This window comes from Phyllobates terribilis, unplaced genomic scaffold (assembly GCF_046119375.1).
Source record: "Phyllobates terribilis strain yellow unplaced genomic scaffold, ASM4611937v1 Scaffold_3__8_contigs__length_932513732, whole genome shotgun sequence".
Taxonomy (NCBI): domain Eukaryota; kingdom Metazoa; phylum Chordata; class Amphibia; order Anura; family Dendrobatidae; genus Phyllobates; species Phyllobates terribilis.
Window position 1 is genome coordinate 224,953,085 of NW_027362763.1, and position 21,118 is coordinate 224,974,202.

Here is a 21,118-nt window from a genome sequence, read left to right on the forward strand (position 1 = left end):
TTACAGGATAATTGCCACTCAAAATGTCTCTTTTTATCAGAGTGAATGCCACGCTTCCACTAATCGCTTCCATAAATACATTATGGCTCCATAGCTTGCTCTTACTGCCCATTATCTATTTATTGTTTATACTTCATGGTAAAGCTCCCAGGCTTGATAATGTTAAGGGAACATTGTGCCTTCATGCTTTTATTATGGCTTTTAATTGGGTTTGTGGATGTATACAAATTGATTTAATACAATTACATGAACATGTTTTGTAACACTAATCGCTATCATGTAGTTTATGTTTTCCCATGACGACAATTTGTGCTCTTTCCCCAACACAGATTGGTCGGCCCTTGGACCTATATTGTACTGTACGTGAGCTCTACCTGTTCGGAGTTATAATTTGTGTTTTGGGTCCCTGATCATAAAATGTGCAGTTCATTATTTTGGAAACTATGACTTTGGTTTCTTCTGAACTGTGTCAGAAGACAGCAGAATGTTTTTGATCTCTGCTCTATGTCAGATACAATTCGTAGACTTGAAGGTCATGTGCAACAGAAAAACTTTAGCCAAGAAGTAGTATTATTTGCAGCACTGTTGTAAAGAGTTTGTGACATTTTTCAATGTCTTATGATGTATTAAAGTCTTAGGAAGTTGTTGAGCTGGCAAAAGTTTTTCTAGCAGATGTCATTTGCTCTTGTTATTGCCAGCACTGGAATGTTTAATAATAATAATATTTTTTTTTATTTATATTGTGCCAACATATTCCGCAGCACTTTACATTTTAGAGGGGACTTGTACAGACAATAAAGACATTGCAGAATGTTCGGATATAACTCAATGCACAATATAGTCACCATTGTATCTGCTGTATGCGGTGTAAAAAATACTATTTTAATATAAACACAAGTGTCGTTTTAGGTTGTAGCTAGAATGAACATATACTTATACATGTGTTTAAGTCATGGCCAGTTTTCTAATAAATGGAGTTCAAATGTTGTAAAATATGCAAAAAAAAAAGCTTACTAAACTGTAACTTCGAATTCTTTCTCCTTTCAAAGATCTGTGCTTACAAACATTTGCACCATGTATTGTCTCATGCAACAGCTACGCATACAGTTTTCTTTGCTTGCAGGTACCCATACATAGAATCACTGCTGCAGAGCAACTGTTAAAGGGAATCTGTCACCAGGTTTTTGCTATCCCATCGGAGAGCAGCATGATGTAGAGACAGACCCTGAATCCAGCAATATGTCACTTACTGGGCTGCTTACTGCAGAAGATAAAGCAGTTCTCTGAATGCTGAGCTCTGTATAACCTCACCCACACCATGGATTAGCAGTTTTCTGTCTATTAACATTGTATACAAAAAACTGCCAGTCAGTCGTATGAATGGGGAGGGACTACTTGGCAGCATGCAAGAAGTTGTCTAGTAATAATCTCCTGCTGATAAAACAGTGATTTTATTGAAAACTACAACAGTTCAGTAAGTGACGCATCGCAGAAAATAGAGTCTCTGCCCCATCATACTGCTGCTCTCAGATTAAGTAGCAAAAACTTGGTGACAGATTACCCCTAAAGAGCACTGTTTCTTCTGGTGATTCCAAGTGGGTATAGGGAGACCTATAGACAATAATTCATATTAAAGCGCACCTGTCAGCAGGATTGTGCTCAGTAAACCACATACACTGTAAGGTGGGCGACATTACACAGCAAGCGATAGTTGCTACTGTGCACGTACAGGCATCATTTTGTTACAGGAAAAAGAAACTTGCCTGCAGCTATATGGCCCCCGCCACCCGCACTTGCGCAGCAGCATTTCTTGATTGCCGAGAGATGCTACTGCGCATGCACGACGCCACACTGCTGCACCCAAATTCTTTTTCCAAAAGCAAAACGGCGCCCGCGCGTGCTCAGTAGCGTCTCTCAGCAACCGAAAGATGCTACTGCAAATGCGCAGGACACAGCGGCCATTTTTGGACATGTAAATTTCAAATTATTATTATAATTATTATAAGAAGCCTACACATGTCAACATCTTCAGTCAATTAGCTCTTGAAACAAGTCATTATTTTCTCTGTATATGGTTTATTTTTTTGAAATCTGTATATGATATATGGATGAGTGGAACTTGTTTGTCTATATCGCGTATATGCAGTGCAGACACATAGGGAATTCCAAGCATGCGATCCCTTCCTCTCTCTCACTACTAGAGATGAGCGTTGTTCTACTCGAACTGTTCGCCAATCTCAAATTCGAGCTGTTTTGGGCGGTGTTCGAGCCGGTCGGCGAACACGAACAACTTGAGAAAAATTCGGCTGTTCGAGGTTATGTTCGATAACTGTTCGTGCACCAAAATCATAACTGGATTTTTTCTCAGTAATGATGAAAATTAATGTTAATACGCAGTTTGAGTGTACAGCGGGGTGGGGGGAGGGGCAGGGGATGGATCTCTGCAGGAACAATGAAGATCTCCATTTTTTTTTCTCTTTCCCGCATTTGCAGTGGGGAGGTGCAATCTGTCAGCCTATCAGCAGCGCACACACGGAGCGAAGTGCTTTTTTTCACACAAGCAAGGGCATGTGTCATTGGCAGTGTATGTCACATGTCCTTGCCCTATAAGACCAAGCCATTTTCCCCGTCGCCACCATTTTCTCACTGCTGCAGCTGCGTGTTAGACGGCACAGCTGTTGCTGTGTGCGCTATACCTTGTTAATTTCAAGCCAATTTTCGCACAAATATACAGATAGCTTGGGAGTAGGGAATAGTTGTGATTGCAGTCCTTTTAAGGACTAGGTTACAGCATTTCCTACGACTTTTATCAGGCAGGTCTGTGCTCTTAAATAGATAGATTGTGGGAGTAAAGACTAATTGTAATTGGAGTCCTTTTCAGGACTAGGTTACATCAGTTCCTATCAGTTTTTGCCAGGCAGGTCTGTGCCAGTGCTGTGCAAGTTTTTTTCACAGCATTTGGCTGAATCTAGCAAAGCTAATCCTTTTTGGCCTATTGCAGAGTGTGTTAGTCAGTGGAGTAGCCTATCTGTGTTGCAAGATATACCACCTGTGTATAGAATACCAATTTTTTTACTGCACCTAGTGAAGTAAAATCTTTTGGGCATAGCATCATTCTATTAGTCCATCTATACTGACCTCCATCAGGTTGCAAACTGAATATAATTTTTTTCTGCATCTAGCTCTGAAAAAATATTTGGCCTTCTAGCAGTGTGTCGGACTTTCTCTATTAGTCCATCTATACTGACCTCCATCAGGTTGCAAATTAAAAATAATTTTTATCTGCATCTACAGTACCTCTGAAAAAATATTTGGGCTTCTAGCTGTGTGTGGGACTTGTTGTATTAGTCCATCTATACTGACCTCCATCAGGTTGCAAACTGAATATATTTTTTTCTGCATCTACCTCTGAAAAAATATTGGGCTTCTAGCTGTGTGTGGGACTTGTTGTATTAGTCCATCTATACTGACCTCCATCAGGTTGCAAACTGAATATATTTTTTTCTGCATCTACCTCTGAAAAAATATTGGGCTTCTAGCTGTGTGTGGGACTTGTTGTATTAGTCCATCTATACTGACCTCCATCAGGTTGCAAACTGAATATATTTTTTTCTGCATCTACCTCTGAAAAATATTGGGCTTCTAGCTGTGTGTGGGTCTTGTTCTATTAATCCATCTATACAGACCTCCATCAGGTTGCAAACTGAATATAATTTTTTTCTGCATCTAGCTCTGAAAAAATATTTGGCCTTCTAGCAGTGTGTGGGACTTGTTCTATTAGTCGACCTATACTGACCTCCATCAGGTTGCAAATTCAAAATAATTTTTTGTATGCATCTAGCTCTGAAAAAATATTTGGCCTTCTAGCAGTGTGTGGGACTTTCTCTGTTAGTCCATCTATACTGACCTCCATCAGGTTGCAAACTGAATATAAATTTTTTCTGCATCTAGCTCTGAAAAAATATTTGGCCTTCTAGCAGTGTGTCGGACTTTCTCTATTAGTCCATCTATACTGACCTCCATCAGGTTGCAAATTAAAAATAATTTTTATCTGCATCTACAATACCTCTGAAAAAATATTTGGGCTTCTAGCTGTGTGTGGGACTTGTTGTATTAGTCCATCTATACAGACCTCCATCAGGTTGCAAACTGAATATATTTTTTTCTGCATCTACCTCTGAAAAAATATTGGGCTTCTAGCTGTGTGTGGGACTTGTTGTATTAGTCCATCTATACTGACCTCCATCAGGTTGCAAACTGAATATATTTTTTTCTGCATCTACCTCTGAAAAAATATTGGGCTTCTAGCTGTGTGTGGGACTTGTTGTATTAGTCCATCTATACTGACCTCCATCAGGTTGCAAACTGAATATATTTTTTTCTGCATCTACCTCTGAAAAAATATTGGGCTTCTAGCTGTGTGTGGGTCTTGTTCTATTAATCCATCTATACAGACCTCCATCAGGTTGCAAACTGAATATAATTTTTTTCTGCATCTAGCTCTGAAAAAATATTTGGCCTTCTAGCAGTGTGTGGGACTTTCTCTGTTAGTCCATCTATACTGACCTCCATCAGGTTGCAAACTGAATATAATTTTTTTCTGCATCTAGCTCTGAAAAAATATTTGGCCTTCTAGCAGTGTGTCGGACTTTCTCTATTAGTCCATCTATACTGACCTCCATCAGGTTGCAAATTAAAAATAATTTTTATCTGCATCTACAGTACCTCTGAAAAAATATTTGGGCTTCTAGCTGTGTGTGGGACTTGTTGTATTAGTCCATCTATACTGACCTCCATCAGGTTGCAAACTGAATATATTTTTTTCTGCATCTACCTCTGAAAAAATATTGGGCTTCTAGCTGTGTGTGGGACTTGTTGTATTAGTCCATCTATACTGACCTCCATCAGGTTGCAAACTGAATATATTTTTTTCTGCATCTACCTCTGAAAAAATATTGGGCTTCTAGCTGTGTGTGGGACTTGTTGTATTAGTCCATCTATACTGACCTCCATCAGGTTGCAAACTGAATATATTTTTTTCTGCATCTACCTCTGAAAAAATATTGGGCTTCTAGCTGTGTGTGGGTCTTGTTCTATTAATCCATCTATACAGACCTCCATCAGGTTGCAAACTGAATATAATTTTTTTCTGCATCTAGCTCTGAAAAAATATTTGGCCTTCTAGCAGTGTGTGGGACTTGTTCTATTAGTCGACCTATACTGACCTCCATCAGGTTGCAAATTCAAAATAATTTTTTGTATGCATCTAGCTCTGAAAAAATATTTGGCCTTCTAGCAGTGTGTGGGACTTTCTCTGTTAGTCCATCTATACTGACCTCCATCAGGTTGCAAACTGAATATAAATTTTTTCTGCATCTAGCTCTGAAAAAATATTTGGCCTTCTAGCAGTGTGTCGGACTTTCTCTATTAGTCCATCTATACTGACCTCCATCAGGTTGCAAATTAAAAATAATTTTTATCTGCATCTACAATACCTCTGAAAAAATATTTGGGCTTCTAGCTGTGTGTGGGACTTGTTGTATTAGTCCATCTATACAGACCTCCATCAGGTTGCAAACTGAATATATTTTTTTCTGCATCTACCTCTGAAAAAATATTGGGCTTCTAGCTGTGTGTGGGACTTGTTGTATTAGTCCATCTATACTGACCTCCATCAGGTTGCAAACTGAATATATTTTTTTCTGCATCTACCTCTGAAAAAATATTGGGCTTCTAGCTGTGTGTGGGACTTGTTGTATTAGTCCATCTATACTGACCTCCATCAGGTTGCAAACTGAATATATTTTTTTCTGCATCTACCTCTGAAAAAATATTGGGCTTCTAGCTGTGTGTGGGTCTTGTTCTATTAATCCATCTATACAGACCTCCATCAGGTTGCAAACTGAATATAATTTTTTTCTGCATCTAGCTCTGAAAAAATATTTGGCCTTCTAGCAGTGTGTGGGACTTTCTCTGTTAGTCCATCTATACTGACCTCCATCAGGTTGCAAACTGAATATAATTTTTTTCTGCATCTAGCTCTGAAAAAATATTTGGCCTTCTAGCAGTGTGTCGGACTTTCTCTATTAGTCCATCTATACTGACCTCCATCAGGTTGCAAATTAAAAATAATTTTTATCTGCATCTACAGTACCTCTGAAAAAATATTTGGGCTTCTAGCTGTGTGTGGGACTTGTTGTATTAGTCCATCTATACTGACCTCCATCAGGTTGCAAACTGAATATATTTTTTTCTGCATCTACCTCTGAAAAAATATTGGGCTTCTAGCTGTGTGTGGGACTTGTTGTATTAGTCCATCTATACTGACCTCCATCATTTTGCAAACTGAATATATTTTTTTCTGCATCTACCTCTGAAAAAATATTGGGCTTCTAGCTGTGTGTGGGTCTTGTTCTATTAATCCATCTATACAGACCTCCATCAGGTTGCAAACTGAATATATTTTTTTCTGCATCTACCTCTGAAAAAATTATAGGTCTTCTAGCTGTGTGTGGGACTTGTTGTATTAGTCCATCTATACTGACCTCCATCAGGTTGCAAACTGAATATATTTTTTTCTGCATCTACCTCTGAAAAAATATTGGGCTTCTAGCTGTGTGTGGGACTTGTTGTATTAGTCCATCTATACTGACCTCCATCAGGTTGCAAACTGAATATATTTTTTTCTGCATCTACCTCTGAAAAAATATTGGGCTTCTAGCTGTGTGGGACTTGTTGTATTAGTCCATCTATACTGACCTCCATCAGGTTGCAAATTGAATATAATTTTTTTCTGCATCTAACCCAGCCAATAGTTTTGGCCTAATACCACAGTTTGGCCACTCAGCTCTGCTCGGTTACCATCCATTGTTTTTTTGTGCAAACAACTCCAGAGTTGTGAATTAGTTAACCACCAAAATGAGTGGAAAAAGGCCTGCTGCTGGTGGAAAGGGGAATAGGCGTGTTGGGAAGGGGAAAAAAGGTTGTGTCCGTGGGGTAGGTGTTAAAGCAACAGTAACATCTGCAGAAGAAAGACCATCTTCCAGCCAAACTAAAATGTCTACTTCTTTTAGCGGACAATGTGATAAGATCCCTTTCTTACGGCCACGCCAATCGCTACAAATTCCAGATGAGGCACAAAAACAGCAGGTGCTTCAACGGATATCAAGTGCTCCTTTAAGTGGGCTCTCCTCCACATCAACTTCAACATCACAAATACTCCAGTCCTCAAAGGTGTCACCCCAATCGCACTTGCTTCCTCACAGCTCCCAAATCTCCAGCTGCCTGTCTGAGTATGAGGTAGAACAGATGGTTGAGTCTGCAGAGCTGTTTACTCATACTATAGCCTGGGAATCAGAGGTCGACTCCAGCGCTTCTGTGAATCCAGACGAGGAAATGATCTGCACTGATGCCCAGAATCTTTATGAGTCGGATCCAGGACCAGACGCAGAAGGTTCTGACCATAATGTAGACCCTCATTCCCAAACTGTAACTCCTGTTGGTGGAGACAATGAGGAAGACGATGATAAGACTCAAATACCTGATTGGAGCGACAACTTTAGTTTTTTGTCAGGGCAGGAACAGGTTGGCTCTGAGGACGACGGGTGTGATAACGCACAGCGTGATGATGATGAGGTTGGAGATCCCACTTACTGTCAACCCACAGTCAGCCAAGAGATGAGGTCAGCAGAGGAGGTGGAGGAAGATGCTAGTGACGACGAGGTCAAGTTGCGCCTTCCTGGACAGAGACGTAGTACTGGAAGCACGTCAACAACTGCATCCTCAAACACAACTCTGCCTCTCACCACAAGTCGTGGTGGCTCTTCAGGTCGCATGGGTGCTAAGCCTTGCATAGCCTGGGCATTTTTTCAGATCGATAAAGATGACCCAACTCGTGTTATCTGTAACATTTGTCAGCAAAAGCTAAGTAGAGGCCAAAAAATACATAGTTTGAGTACTTCATGCATGAACCGGCACATGGACATGAAGCATAAGTTGCAGTGGGAAGCTCAGTGTGCTACAATGCGGCCTAGCCGGCCGGGCCAACCACCGTCTGCCATATCTTGTGCATCCGCGGCCTCTTCATCCTCTGTGACTGGGGGGACAGCAGTCACACCTGTTTTGGGGCGCAGACCTGCCACCTCTTTACCCGCAACAGCCAGCGTGATTGACAGGTCATCATTTTCTTTGGAGGTGGGAACACCAGCTGGTGTTGAGCGCTGTCCGACATCGATAGCACCACCTTTGGATCAAGGCAACCTAACATGTCCGCCTGCATCTTCCTCACAGACCGGCAGTTTGCCGGGGACACCCTTATCAACCCCGTCTAAGCACAATAGCCAGCCCTCGGTCCCTCAGATGTGGACAAGTAAAAGACCATTTCCTCCTAGCCATGAGAAAGCTAAGAGGTTGAATTTCACCATCTGCAAGCTCTTGGCTACAGAAATGCTGCCTTTCCGACTGGTGAACACAGAGGATTTTCGAGACCTTATGTCCGTCGCAGTGCCCCAGTACCAGATGCCCAGTCGGCACTACTTCTCAAAGAAAGGTGTGCCTGCGCTCCACCAGCATGTCGCACACAACATCACCGCTTCTTTGAGAAACTCTGTGTGTGACAGGGTGCATTTCACCACAGACACTTGGACGAGTAGGCATGGACAGGGGCGTTACATGTCGCTGACTGGGCACTGGGTAACTATGGTGACAGCAGGACAAGGGGCTGCTGTCCAAGTCTTGCCGTCCCCACGAGTTGTGCGTCAATCCTCTTTATGTCAAAGTTCCTCCACTGCTTCTGCCTCCTCAACCTCCTCTCGGTCTTCCACCTGCACCCAAAGCCTGTCTGGTCATGCCACAAGCTTTCTAACTGCGCAGAAGGGATCCTGCACCCCTCCTTACTATGCTGGCAGTAGGGCTCAACGTCATCAGGCGGTTTTTACTTTGAAATGTCTGGGAAATGTGAGTCACACAGCTGAGGAGTTGTGGTCAGCTCTGGAGAAACAATTTCATGAATGGTTGTCTCCACTGGACCTGAAACCAGGGAAGGCCGTGTGCGACAATGCTGCAAACCTGGGTGCGGCCCTTCGCCGGGGCAATGTCACACACGTGCCTTGTATGGCTCACGTGTTGAACCTGGTTGTCCAGCAATTTTTAGCCCACTATCCCAGACTAGATGGCCTTCTGCAGAGGGCACGGTCGCTGTGTGCTCACTTCCGCCGTTCGCATCCCGCAGCTCAGCGATTTTCATCTCTACAGAAGTTGTTGGGCCTGCCACTTCACCGGCTAAAATGCGATGTGCCTACCCGGTGGAATTCAACTTTGCACATGTTGCAGCGACTGTGGCAGCACCGACAAGCCCTGGTGCAATACGTTCTGACGTATAGCCTGGGCCAACGAGATCCAGAGGTGGGGCAAATCACGCTGGAGGAGTGGTCTCAGATCAGGGACCTATGCACCCTTCTGCACAGTTTTGAAATGGCGACGAAGATGTTTAGTGCTGACGATGCCATTATCAGCATGACTATTCCGGTGATTTACATGCTGGAGCACATGTTAAACAGAATTCGGAGTCAGGTGGAGGCACAAGAGGAGGTGGAGGAAGTAGAGGAGGAGGAGTTGTATGCGGAAGGGCTAACATCTGCAAGGTCCAGACGGTCGGCAGCACCAAGGCGGCAGGCATGTGAGGGTGGGGGAGATGGTTTTACCAGGGCGCATGGTAGCAGCCAAACTAGTGAGGAAGGTGCAGGAGCCCAGGAAGAAGTGGAGGACGAACTGATGGAAGACTCATCAGATGAGGGAGACCTTGATCACATTTCTGTTGTGCGAGGTTGGGGGGAGAGGACAGAGGAAGGAAGCATGATTGTTACCTCGCCACCAACACAACAGGGACTTGGTGCTCCTGGATGCGCAACACACATGAGTGCCTTCTTGCTGCACTACCTGCAACATGACCCTCGAATTGTGAGAATTAGAAATAATCCTGACTACTGGGTTGCCACACTGTTAGATCCCCGGTACAAAAGTAAATTTGCAGAAATTATTCCTGCCATAGAAAGGGATGCACGCATGCAGGAGTATCAGCAGAGACTGTTGCAGAATCTTACATGTGCTTTTCCACAAAATACCAGTGGTGCACGTAGTGAATCTCACAGTTCCAACTTGCCAACCGTGGGACCGTCAAGTGTTCAGCACTCAAACCGTAACAGAACCACAGTATCTGCTGGTAACATCAATTTTGCGGAATCATTTCACCACTTTTTAGCCCATCCTTTGCAAGGCCACAGGAGACAAGAAGTCTGACACATAGTCAACGCCTAGAGACGATAGTACAGGAGTATCTCCAAGTAAACATTGAAGCCACGACTGTGTCACTGGACCCTTGCTCTTTTTGGGCTTCCAATCTGGATAAATGGCCGGAGCTAGCCACTTACGCCTTGGAGATCTTATCATGCCCCGCAGCCAGCGTTCTGTCTGAACGTGTGTTCAGCGCTGCTGGTGGTGTGCTGACAGATAAGCGCACGCGGCTCTCCACTGATAATGTAGACAGACTCACGTTCATAAAGATGAACAAATCATGGATCCGAAATGACTTTTCTACCCCTGTGTCATCCTGGGGAGAGTAAAAGCTTGATGATTGGTTAAAATCACCCTACCAACCGTTTTAAGCTTTCAAATTACTAACCATGTTTATCTGTATCTTGACTGGAAAATAATTTGGGCTTTGTAGCAGTGTGCAGCACTAATCCTATTAGGCCATCTATACTAAAGCTTCACCAGATTTAAAATTAAAAATAATTTTTAGCTGCATCTAGCCCGGAAAATAATTTTGGGGCTCCGAGATGCGCAAGACACATAAGTGCCTTCTTGCTGCACTACCTGCAGCATGACCCTCATATTGTCAGAATTCGAAGTAATCATGACTACTGGGTTGCCACACTCTTAGATCCCCCAAACTTTTCGATCAACCTTTTCATTTTAATAAAGACCAAAAAAATGGTCATTTTTGAAATTATAAGCATTAGCAGGTTGTTAGAAACTGAAATCAAACAGTTTTCAACTCAAAACTTTATTCTAGGTGATGTTACATTTTCACATAGGACCCCTTGTTCGAAAGGAGCTTCTGAACTCTCTCGTCCATTGAATTTGTCAGGTTTTGGATGGTTTCTGCTTCAATTGTTTTGCATGAGGACAGAATACCCTCCCAGAGCTGTTGCTTAGATGTGAACTGCCTCCCGCCATCATAGACACTCCTTTTAATGATGCTCCAAAGGTTCTGAATGGGGTAGAGGTCAGGGGAGCATGGGGGTCACACCATAAGTTTGTCCCCTTTTATGCCCATATCAGCCAGAGATGCAGATGTTTTATGTGCAGCATGAGATGGTGCATTATCATGCAGAAAAATGATCTTGCTGTGAAATACACGGTTCTTCTTCTTGAACCATGGCAGGAAGTGCTGTTTGAGAAAATCCACATACATTATGGAGTTCATCTTTAGCGCCTTCAGGAATCCTAAAGGGGCCAACAATCTCTCTCCCCATGATTCCAGCCCAAAACATTACTCCACCTCCTCCTTGTTGGCGCTGTAGCCGTGTTTGCGTGGGGTGTCCATCAACCAGCCATCCTCCACTTCATCCATCTGGACCATCGAGCGCTGCACGGCACTCATCCGTGAACAAAACAGTTTTGAAATCAGTCTTCATGTAATGTTTGGCCCACTGGAGCCGTTTCTGCTTGTGTGAAGTGGATAGAGGAGGTCGACAGGATGGCGTATGCACAGCTGCAAACCTCTGAAGGACCCTGCATCTTGTTGTTCGGGGGACGTTGGAGGCACAAGCAGCTTCAAAAACTTGTCTGCTGCTATGACAAGGCTTTTTTGCCGCTGCTCTTTCAACCTGACGTAATTGCCTGTAGGAAAGAGTCCTCAATTTGCCCTTATCAGCACGCACACGTGTGTACTGTGAATCAGCTACATACTTCTTGATTGCCAAGACACTTCATCCTGATCATCGCACAATGTTGATTGTAGTCATGCCTTGACCTAAACACTCCACAATTTGTTGCTTCTCAGCAGCCGAGACATCCTTTTTCTTTCCCATTTTGGCAGAAAATGTAGGCTGCTTAATAATGTGAGAGAGCCTTCTTAAGTAGTCTTGCCTTTCATTGGACACACCTGCCAAACTAATTAGCACAGGTGTCTGCAATTGCTTACAGTGATATAAAGAGCCCTGACACACATCACCATCAATGAGTTTAACTGACAAACAAACAAATTCTTCCCTTATCACTCCTAAACACTTTTTGCATAATAATTTGGAACGCAGTGTACATGTGCTTTTCCACAAAACACCAGCGGTTCACGTAGTGAATCTTACAGTTCTAACTTGCCAACCGTGGTCTGTATGGAGTTGTTCAATAAAGGGCCCAAAATTAAGATAACATAGATGGGAGAGGTCTCTATGAATAGGAATTCCTAAGTATTTGATACCCTGTGAGGGCCAGGCAAAGGGAAAGTTGGACTGGATGGAATCCTATATGGATTTGGGGAGGGAGACATCGAGGGCCTCAGACTTCGCTGCATTGATTTTAAAATTTGACCATGTAACAAAGTGATCTATTTCAGCCATAACAGCATGGATGGATATATGTGATTGAGTGATATATACTAGGACATCATCAGCAAATAGAGAGCACTTGTACTCGGTGCCTCCCACCTCAATCCACCTAATATTGGGGTTATGGCGAATTGATGAGAGCAGGTGCTCCGTCACTAGGATGTATAAGAGAGGGGACAGAGGACATCCCTGCCTTGTCCCATTGGTGATTGTGAAAGGTGATGAAAATGTTCTGACGCACCCCCTGGGCCTTGGGACACCCGGAGCCGGACCCTTTTTGGTGGATGCTGGTGGTTGTAGTCTTCGTGGCGACGACCCGGTTCCGTGGCTCAGGGCGGTCAAACCAGTGGCGGAACTATTTATGTGGTTTTGATGTTTAAATGTACGACTACGCAACCCGTGGATTGCGGTCAGAGTGAACCGCCGCTACAGGGCAGACCGCTGAGGCTGGTGTTGTGGGTGCAGCAGAGCGTAGCATAACTCCCCACGGGAGCAGTATAGCCTCAGGGCAGTGTATGCGGAGGATGGGGGTGATTGTGCAGGGCAGCAGCAGTAACGACACGGAGTCAGTGATGCAGTTCAGGGCCTTTACTCACAGTTCTTATTATCCAGACCACGTCTGCAGGTAACGGCTGCCCACGTCGTACTGTGCTCACCAGGTGAGGGGCTCAGACAACTCCCAGATAACTTTGGAGCACTTCACAGGACCCCCTTTGTGTGTCCTTTGTCTGGCCTTTCTTACCAACACTTCTGTCCGGCTGCCTCGGGCATCCTCTTGGTATACTTGGCGCCAGTTTCCCTGACCCTATGTGGTGCCTTCCTAGCGGGTGTAGCGAGGGGCTGCGCCACATAAAATGTCAGAGCCTCCGGTTTCTAGCTGAGGGTCGTTTCCTGCCTCCACTAGTTCGGGGACCGGTCTCCCCCTTTGGCCTGACCCCTCCACGCAGGTGGATTCGGGCGTGCGGTGGCGACTCGCCCGTCCGCACCCCTGGGATCCCTTCATCCCTCGTTCCTGGAGCCTTCTCCGCTCCTCTTCCTTCCTTCTCCCTCTTCCAGGCCTGGGCCTCTGTTACTAGGCCCGCCTCCGGAGCAGAGCTCATGCAGAGCCCCTGCTCCCTGCCACTTCTGCTCAGACTTCTCTGCACTGAACTAAGATGGTGCCCACCTTTTATACTCCCTTCTCAATGCACCCAGGAACTGCTTCCTCCCTGCTCCTGCACTACAGGGTTCCCCTTCCTCAGTGTTCCCTCCCCACACTCCAGCCAGGGACAGGGACTGTCGTGCCCATCTCAGGGGCATATTGGTCGCCCTGCCCCACGGCAATGTGGTGTAATGCATGCAGGTGTCGGGTCCTGATCCACACTCCATCCTTACCTGAGAGTGAGATATCACACCTCTGGGTGAGGTGCAATACGTCTGTAGCAACCGAGCCCTCAGGGTGCTACAGTTCCATTTATCTTCAGCCTAGGTGACGTATTGTGATACAGGGCCGTGATTTTGGCTATAAAAGGGTCCCCTAGACCCCTACCCCAAGCTTTTTAAGAGAATCATATATGGCGTGCCAGGAGACTCTATGGAATGCTTTCTCAGCATCCAACGAGAGTATCTAATTACAAATTTTTAACTGCATCTAGCCCAGGAAATACTTTGTGCCTAGTAGCAGTGTCTGCTAGTCAGCGGATTATCCCGGCTGTTAAGCAAGCTACACCACCTGTAGTTTAGACACTTAATTTTTTCAAAGGAAATGCTTCGGGACCATGGGATACTTAGTGAAGAGCATCAGGAGGCACCCCAAGGCATAGGGGCTGGGACTGGCAGTAGGATGCCTTGCGGTGGACAGCCGAGCTCGATCCTTATAAAAGCTTTTTAACTGCAGCAGCTTTAGTGGACGCTACTGGAGCTGGAATTACGCGGCTGCTGGCATGAGACTTGCCCTCCAATAGATCCTTGTAAATGGATTTAAAGTGTATTCATTCAAATTAGAGAGACAATTTAAATTAAAAAGCTTAGAGCTGCCTCCACCACAGGGGGGCTCGCTCGACCCACCAGCGGACAGGCACCAGTATTGAGAGAGGGGGGGTGGCCATCAGGGTTCACCGCGGCTCTGGCACAAACCCGGCGACACGGAGGTGGCACGGGCAGGAGCGGACTGGCCGTCTCGGCTTCTCACTTTTTGGATTTTAGAAGGGCATGACATGCGTATATCTGTGTCTCCCCCTCCTTTTACTCCTCCACCTCTTTTATTTTCGCATGACTATTTGTACTTGTCACTTTTCCATGTGTTAGTTATGTCTTCTGAGCAGTTTGTCAGCTTTTGGACACCTTTGAAGGTGTTTTCTATGTGTTTCTATGTGTTTTTGTTTGCCTGCCATTGGTTTTAACGGTGTTCGAAGGTGTTCGACGAACAGTTCGACGAACAGTTCGGCGAACACACGGGTGTTCGACGAACCGAACTCGAACACTACGGGGGTGGCTCAACACTAGTCAGGTTCCCTTTAAAAGGAGTTTTCCAAATATTGACATATTAGTTAGATGGATAATAGATGTCTGAACAGAGGAGGTCTGAATTTTGGACTCTCTCAGAATCTTCTTGGTGGAGAGAGGCATGCACAGTAATATCCATTTTAGTTTATTGGAAATATGCTGAGAGAGCAAATGCAAACAATATGCTGTCCATACCTATAGAGTAAAACTTCTTTAGAGGGAATCTGTCACCACATGTGACCTATGTAAACTATTACTATGAGCATAGAGGTTATAGACTGCTGAGGAGAGTGATTCCTGTATGTCTAATATCAGATGCCTTGTTGTGGACCTCTTCCAGGCTATGGAGAGGACACTACCTGGAAGATAACTCTGCCTCCAGAGATTATTTTATATATATTTTATATTTATTTAAAAAAATAAAAATGATTTGTATCAATCAAATGTAACCACTTGAAGTAAAACCCATTGTTGCTTGTTGACTAATCCTTAAAAAATGACATGTAATATTAGAATAAACATCAGATATATTGCCTTAAATTAATTTCTAATGTGTACTAGTAGTAGGGCAATAATGTTACGTCATTTTGAGATACAGACATTATTACCCATTGTTTTCTTTTCAATCTCTTTTGAAAAAAATATCATGGCAATATGGAACTTTTTGATCATCATAAAAAATCTGACATAACAGTGACTTAACCCCTTTACGACCTATGACATATAATTACATCATAAGTCACCTTCCCTGTTTGATGCGGGCTCCAGAGCTGAGCCCACATAATTTCTGGGGACATGACAGCTGATCTGATCAGCTGCCATGTGCCCCTAACAACCGCGGGTGGAATCGCGATCCATCCGCGGCTGTTAACATCTTAAATGCCCCTATCAATCTCCAACAGCGGCATTTAACATGACCGTGCCAGAAGGTGCACCATAAGACCCCCCCATCGGCGAGTCCATCACATGATTGCAGGGGGCTGATGTAATAGCAGACAATCATAACATCGTATCTACCCCAAAATGGTATCAATAAAAACGGTAGCTTGGTGTGCAAAAAATAAGCCGTTACACAGCCCCATATCCCCAAAAATGGAGATGCTATGGGTCTTGGAAAATGGCATCATTTTTTTTTACAAACTTTGGATTTTTATTTCACCTCTTATATGAAAAAGAACCTATTCATGTTTAGTATCTGCAAACTCGTAGTGACCTGGAGAATCATAATGACAGGTTAGTTTTAGCATTTAGTGACAAAAGAATTATGGAATGGCACTTTTTTTGCAATTTTTTGTTGCACTTGGAATTTTTTTCCTGTTTTCCAGTACACTAAATAGTAAAATCAATAGTGTTGTTGAAAAATACAACAAAAGTCCCACAAAGAACAAGCCCTCACATGGCCATATTGCTGGAGAAATAAAAAAGTTATGGCTCTGGGAAGAAGGAGAGCAAAAAACAAAAACGCAAAAATGGAAAATCCCAAGGTGGTGAAAGGATTAAATTCCAGTGGGCTTATGACTTTGTGAGTATTTTTGTCATGCTTTGAAAATACTGTTTTCTAATAAAAATAATATAAAATGTTAATGTTTTACAAAAATGAATAAACAGCGTTGGCTAAACCTCACCTTAAAAACCTAAACTAATCCGTTCATACTATATTCTATGAGGGTAGCAAAAATATTTAACAAATTGCAGAGTTTTATTTACTTTTAGCTGATCTAGGTTGAAGAAAAAAAAAGAAAATTCCCTCCGGGAATAAACAACTAATATTCTGTGACTTATTTTGCTTAGGGTATGGAATGTGAATTTGAGGGTCATTAATTTTACGTTGTTTATTACTGTAGACAGAAATATTTTATATTAAATAAACATGGTGTTCTCTGCTTCTCTGTGTAGGAAACTTTCACAAGGAATCACTTCATAAAAGCTTTCTGTAATCTTTTTTCCAGAGGAGAGCCATGCAGAACCCTGTATAGTGCTTAGAGTTAAAATGTTACATTTTATCTTTTTTGTCATTTAAAAATATCAAAATAGATAGAGATGTTTCTTAGAAATTATACTCTTGTTTCCGCTTTCAGACACATTCGCAGGCACGCTGGTCAGGCATGTTAAAAATCAGCATTCCTCACTCTAATTTGCTATACACCCACTCGTCATTAATATAGAAGTTCAGTTTATTTTGGAAAACTTCCATCTTTCACAAACTCATTGTCATGAGCAAAACGACCAAGACCAGACCACTAATGAATGTGCTATCGGTTATATAATGGAAGGACAGCATGATGGCTCAGTGGTCAGCACTGCTGCCTTGCAACACTGGGGTCCTGGGTTCAAATCCCCCCAAGGACAACATCGGCAAGGAGTTTGTATGTTCTCCCTGTGTTTCTGTGGGTTTCCTCTGAGTTCTCCAGTTTCCTCCTACACTCCAAAGAGATACTGATAGGGAATGTAGATTGTGAGCCCCAATTAGGACAGTGATGATGATATCAGTAAAGCCCCGTGGAATATGATATAATAAAAATATAATATTTATTGATCAGGAAAGGAAGGAAAATGTCACAAATTTGTGGAATTTTACTCATTATGTTAAGCGAAATCAAATATCTAATATTTTATGTAAAGTGATGTTCTTCACAGAAGATTAACAATAGAAATTTTTGTTGGGCCTTGGTCAACAGTGGTACCTCAAAACGAACTCAAGAAGTCTATTAATAATCTCTTATCTCCCTCAAAATGCACATATTAAAAACATTTTTACCAATAAATCAATTTAATAGCACCACTGAAGACCAATGGTATACTTTTCCACAATGTTACCGGGAGCAGAAGTGCTGGTGCTATGTTTCCAGTTCTGATGTCAGCATAAGAAAACCTATTCATCTAGGACAGAGTTTCCCAAACTCCAGTCCTCACAGCCCCAAACGCATCATGATTTCAGGATTTCCTTAGTATTGCACAGGTCATGCAATTATTATCAAGGCAGCAGAAATTGCCACAGGTTCTCTCACCTGTTCAATAATAAGGAAACCTTTAAAACATGATCTGTTGGGGGCCGTGAAGACTGGTGTTTGGGAAACACTGGTCTAGGAGAAGATGAATGCCATAACACTCCACCAAAATACACCCTTGTCACACTAAGGCCTGGGCAGACTTTAATTTTAAGCCAAAGGCGCACAAATCTTATGCCAGGACTGCATGCTCTACCAAATATATACCTATAGATCTTAACGAGATTCATTGCTACAGTAGTGAGGAGACCAAGGAGCATCACCTGTCAACCAAGGAGCTTCTTAAGCTTTGTTGGCCCATTGCCTAGCAAGCAACGCATGCAAAAAGTTATTCACTAGGGAGTTCTAAAAGACTTCCAAATGAAAAATTACACTGTGGAAAATTTATTTTTGAACTAAACAAGAGTTTCCCTAATGGAAGAGATTAATTAATGTTATCTATGAGTTAAGTTTAGTATGTCAGCATTATCTTCTTTAGTATTCAGTAGGTATAAGCACCCAAGCTGAGGACAGTTAGGGGGCTTTCACATGAAAAAGTGAACGCACTTGTAGAATAATTAAGTATGTAATCTACAATGTGTTATAATGTTTATTTAAAGAAACATTTAATCAGCAACTCTGCGGCAACAGATGTTCTCTATTTGTACCAAAGGCGAAAAGGGGAACATTGTAGTTAAAGGAATGCAATAAATTGTGCACATTTTTATTAGGGCATAGATTAGAAGGCTTTGTAGTCAGTTATTTTATTACCAGAGATAAGACCTTATACTGTATAGCACATACAGATGATAATGTAATGAGACGCTAAACCTGAAGTGTCTTTTATTTATAATTGCCTTACATTGTTATATGCAAGCTGCCTTTTCAAAAAAATATCTGCACTCATTTTCATCACTGAAGCCCATATATCTCTAGGTCCACCTTAAACATCATTGCTTTTTGTTCATGTTATTAGAAGCTTGTTTTACATGGTCTTTTATTAAATAAACTGTGCATTTAATATTTAGAACTGAAATAACTTTAACAAATAAATAAAGTTTAGTATTTCAATATTTAAATTATTACAATTGTTAAACAGGACATGACAGCTTCCTGATATGTAAACTTTAGTAAATACTTGCATTTTCAATAAAATACTTAACAACTCTGCATTGTGTCCTCCTGTGGGATTAACTTGACTACCATGTTGCTTTTCCTTAGTTATAGGGCACTTTCTGACAAATGTGTACTGACAGCACGGATTAAACCTGTACAAAGTATAGGGTGGGCATGCCCCATTGACAAGGTAAGGGGTAATAACCAATTGTTAATTTATTCATTAAGAGTTCTAAGAAAAAAAAAAAGGTATTTAATAGAGAATGCAAACGGACATGTCAGGAGGTCTGGCGGGAATATATTACGAAAGTAGAGTGACCTAATAGTTGAGTAATTGAAGTGTATCGATTTTATTAATATGCAGTATATCAAAACATATCAAGACAATTTAGTATTCAAATCATCAATAATTCATCTTAAAAGTCTAATCACATTGCTTTACAAAAGAATATAACATGCAGTTGTAAAGACCATTGTATTAAACCTCTTCCAACATTATCCTCCAGTCCTGGAAAAGTTTTATCTTTTCAGATGTACATGGAACTTTACTATAGTACATGACTCTCACTAAAAGCTGTGGGTTCAAAAAGCTACATCTGACCCTTAAAATAAAATCATGATTAATGATAATTGCTTGATTTACAATGGGCAGGAAAGCACATTACCATTGTCAGACTAAGCAGTATATATTAAAGCTGAAGGTGTTATCTTTGGATCTTTACCAGGAAGAAGTTAATGAAAGTTTACACTCAGTCCTATGTTTAACAGAAAATTAGGTAGAGAGAGATGGATACAATGACCAGATAGATAGATAGATAAACTTGTCAGATTGATGATTAGATAGATATTTTTGAATGTTGCAGTTTAATTACATAACATGCCATATATAATTGTAATTTCACATTTGTGCAGTCATAGATTAAACATATGGAAGTGACAATAGTTTTGATAACATTACGTTGTTTCATTGTAACAAAAGTAACACAGCAAACACATGCTGTCAAAGTAAATATGTCAAGATGTAAATTATGTCAAGCTTAAATTTATTTAACTATTTGAGCAAAACTCAAGGGAGAAACTATGCAAGAATATGATTTGTGTGCGGCGTTATACAGAAGAATGAAAAAAGAAAAAAACACTTACTTGGTTCACAGCTTGAGGATACAAGCAGACAACCTATAAGAAACGTCAGTGAGTATCCAACATATTCTCATATAGCAGGTCATAATATAGAAAAAGTTACAAAAGGATATATTGTGAAGGGTCTGGTCTTTCTCCTACCTGAAGAACAGAATCTGGCTCTCAGGTATATGCTTACAGCTAGAGCTGAATCTAGGTGACAGAGCTGGAGACAAGCATCTGTGATGGCCAAGGAAGCAGTTAATTTTGTGATCCTTCACTCCCAGCTGTACTGCAGCTAGAACAGATTTCTCCCTTATCCTTTCCATCAGATGCAAGGAACGCCTCTGCTGATCTCATCTTACTCTGTCTAAGAAAACACAGGATGGACAAACATTTAAAGACATAGTAATACTTGCATGCTCACAGGAAATGCAAGACACTTATTAGATTTTGCTAAGAATCAAGTATTGGATTATTTATGATCTACTTTTCAAAACATCTACGTTAAGCACACCAACACGTTTTGTCATGAATCGAAAATTACGTTTGCAATAAACTTTCTGTTATGCTTCTGGGCTCGATGCCCTTGAGCCTGCGCTTTGTGGTAGGCTTCTCTGTCCTTTTCTCCGAGTGCTTAGCTTCTGTTTTCATTGCTGCAGTGTTTTTAGGGTAACAGGTGTTTTTCATTTACTCATTTGTCTGCCCTATCAACTTTTGGTGCGGCTTTATATGCTTTCCCCCTACTGGTATTTCCTGCTGGTGATAGTCTCTTTTGGATATCTATCCATACTGCTGTAGTTT

At 42.1% G+C, this 21,118-nt stretch overlaps 1 protein-coding gene across 1 annotated transcript in view; it reads right to left on the bottom strand.

Annotated features, from left to right (window-relative positions):
* Positions 1-20,675, bottom strand: part of AGTR1 (angiotensin II receptor type 1) — a 153,971-nt gene extending 133,296 nt beyond the window's left edge. Inside the window, exons 1-2 of the mRNA XM_073674652.1 lie at positions 20,477-20,675; positions 20,339-20,371 (exon numbers count right to left, since the gene is read on the bottom strand). The gene's annotated coding sequence lies outside the window, so the exon portion shown is untranslated. The remainder of the gene's footprint in view (positions 1-20,338; positions 20,372-20,476) is intronic.
* Positions 20,676-21,118: the final 443 nt, after the last annotated feature.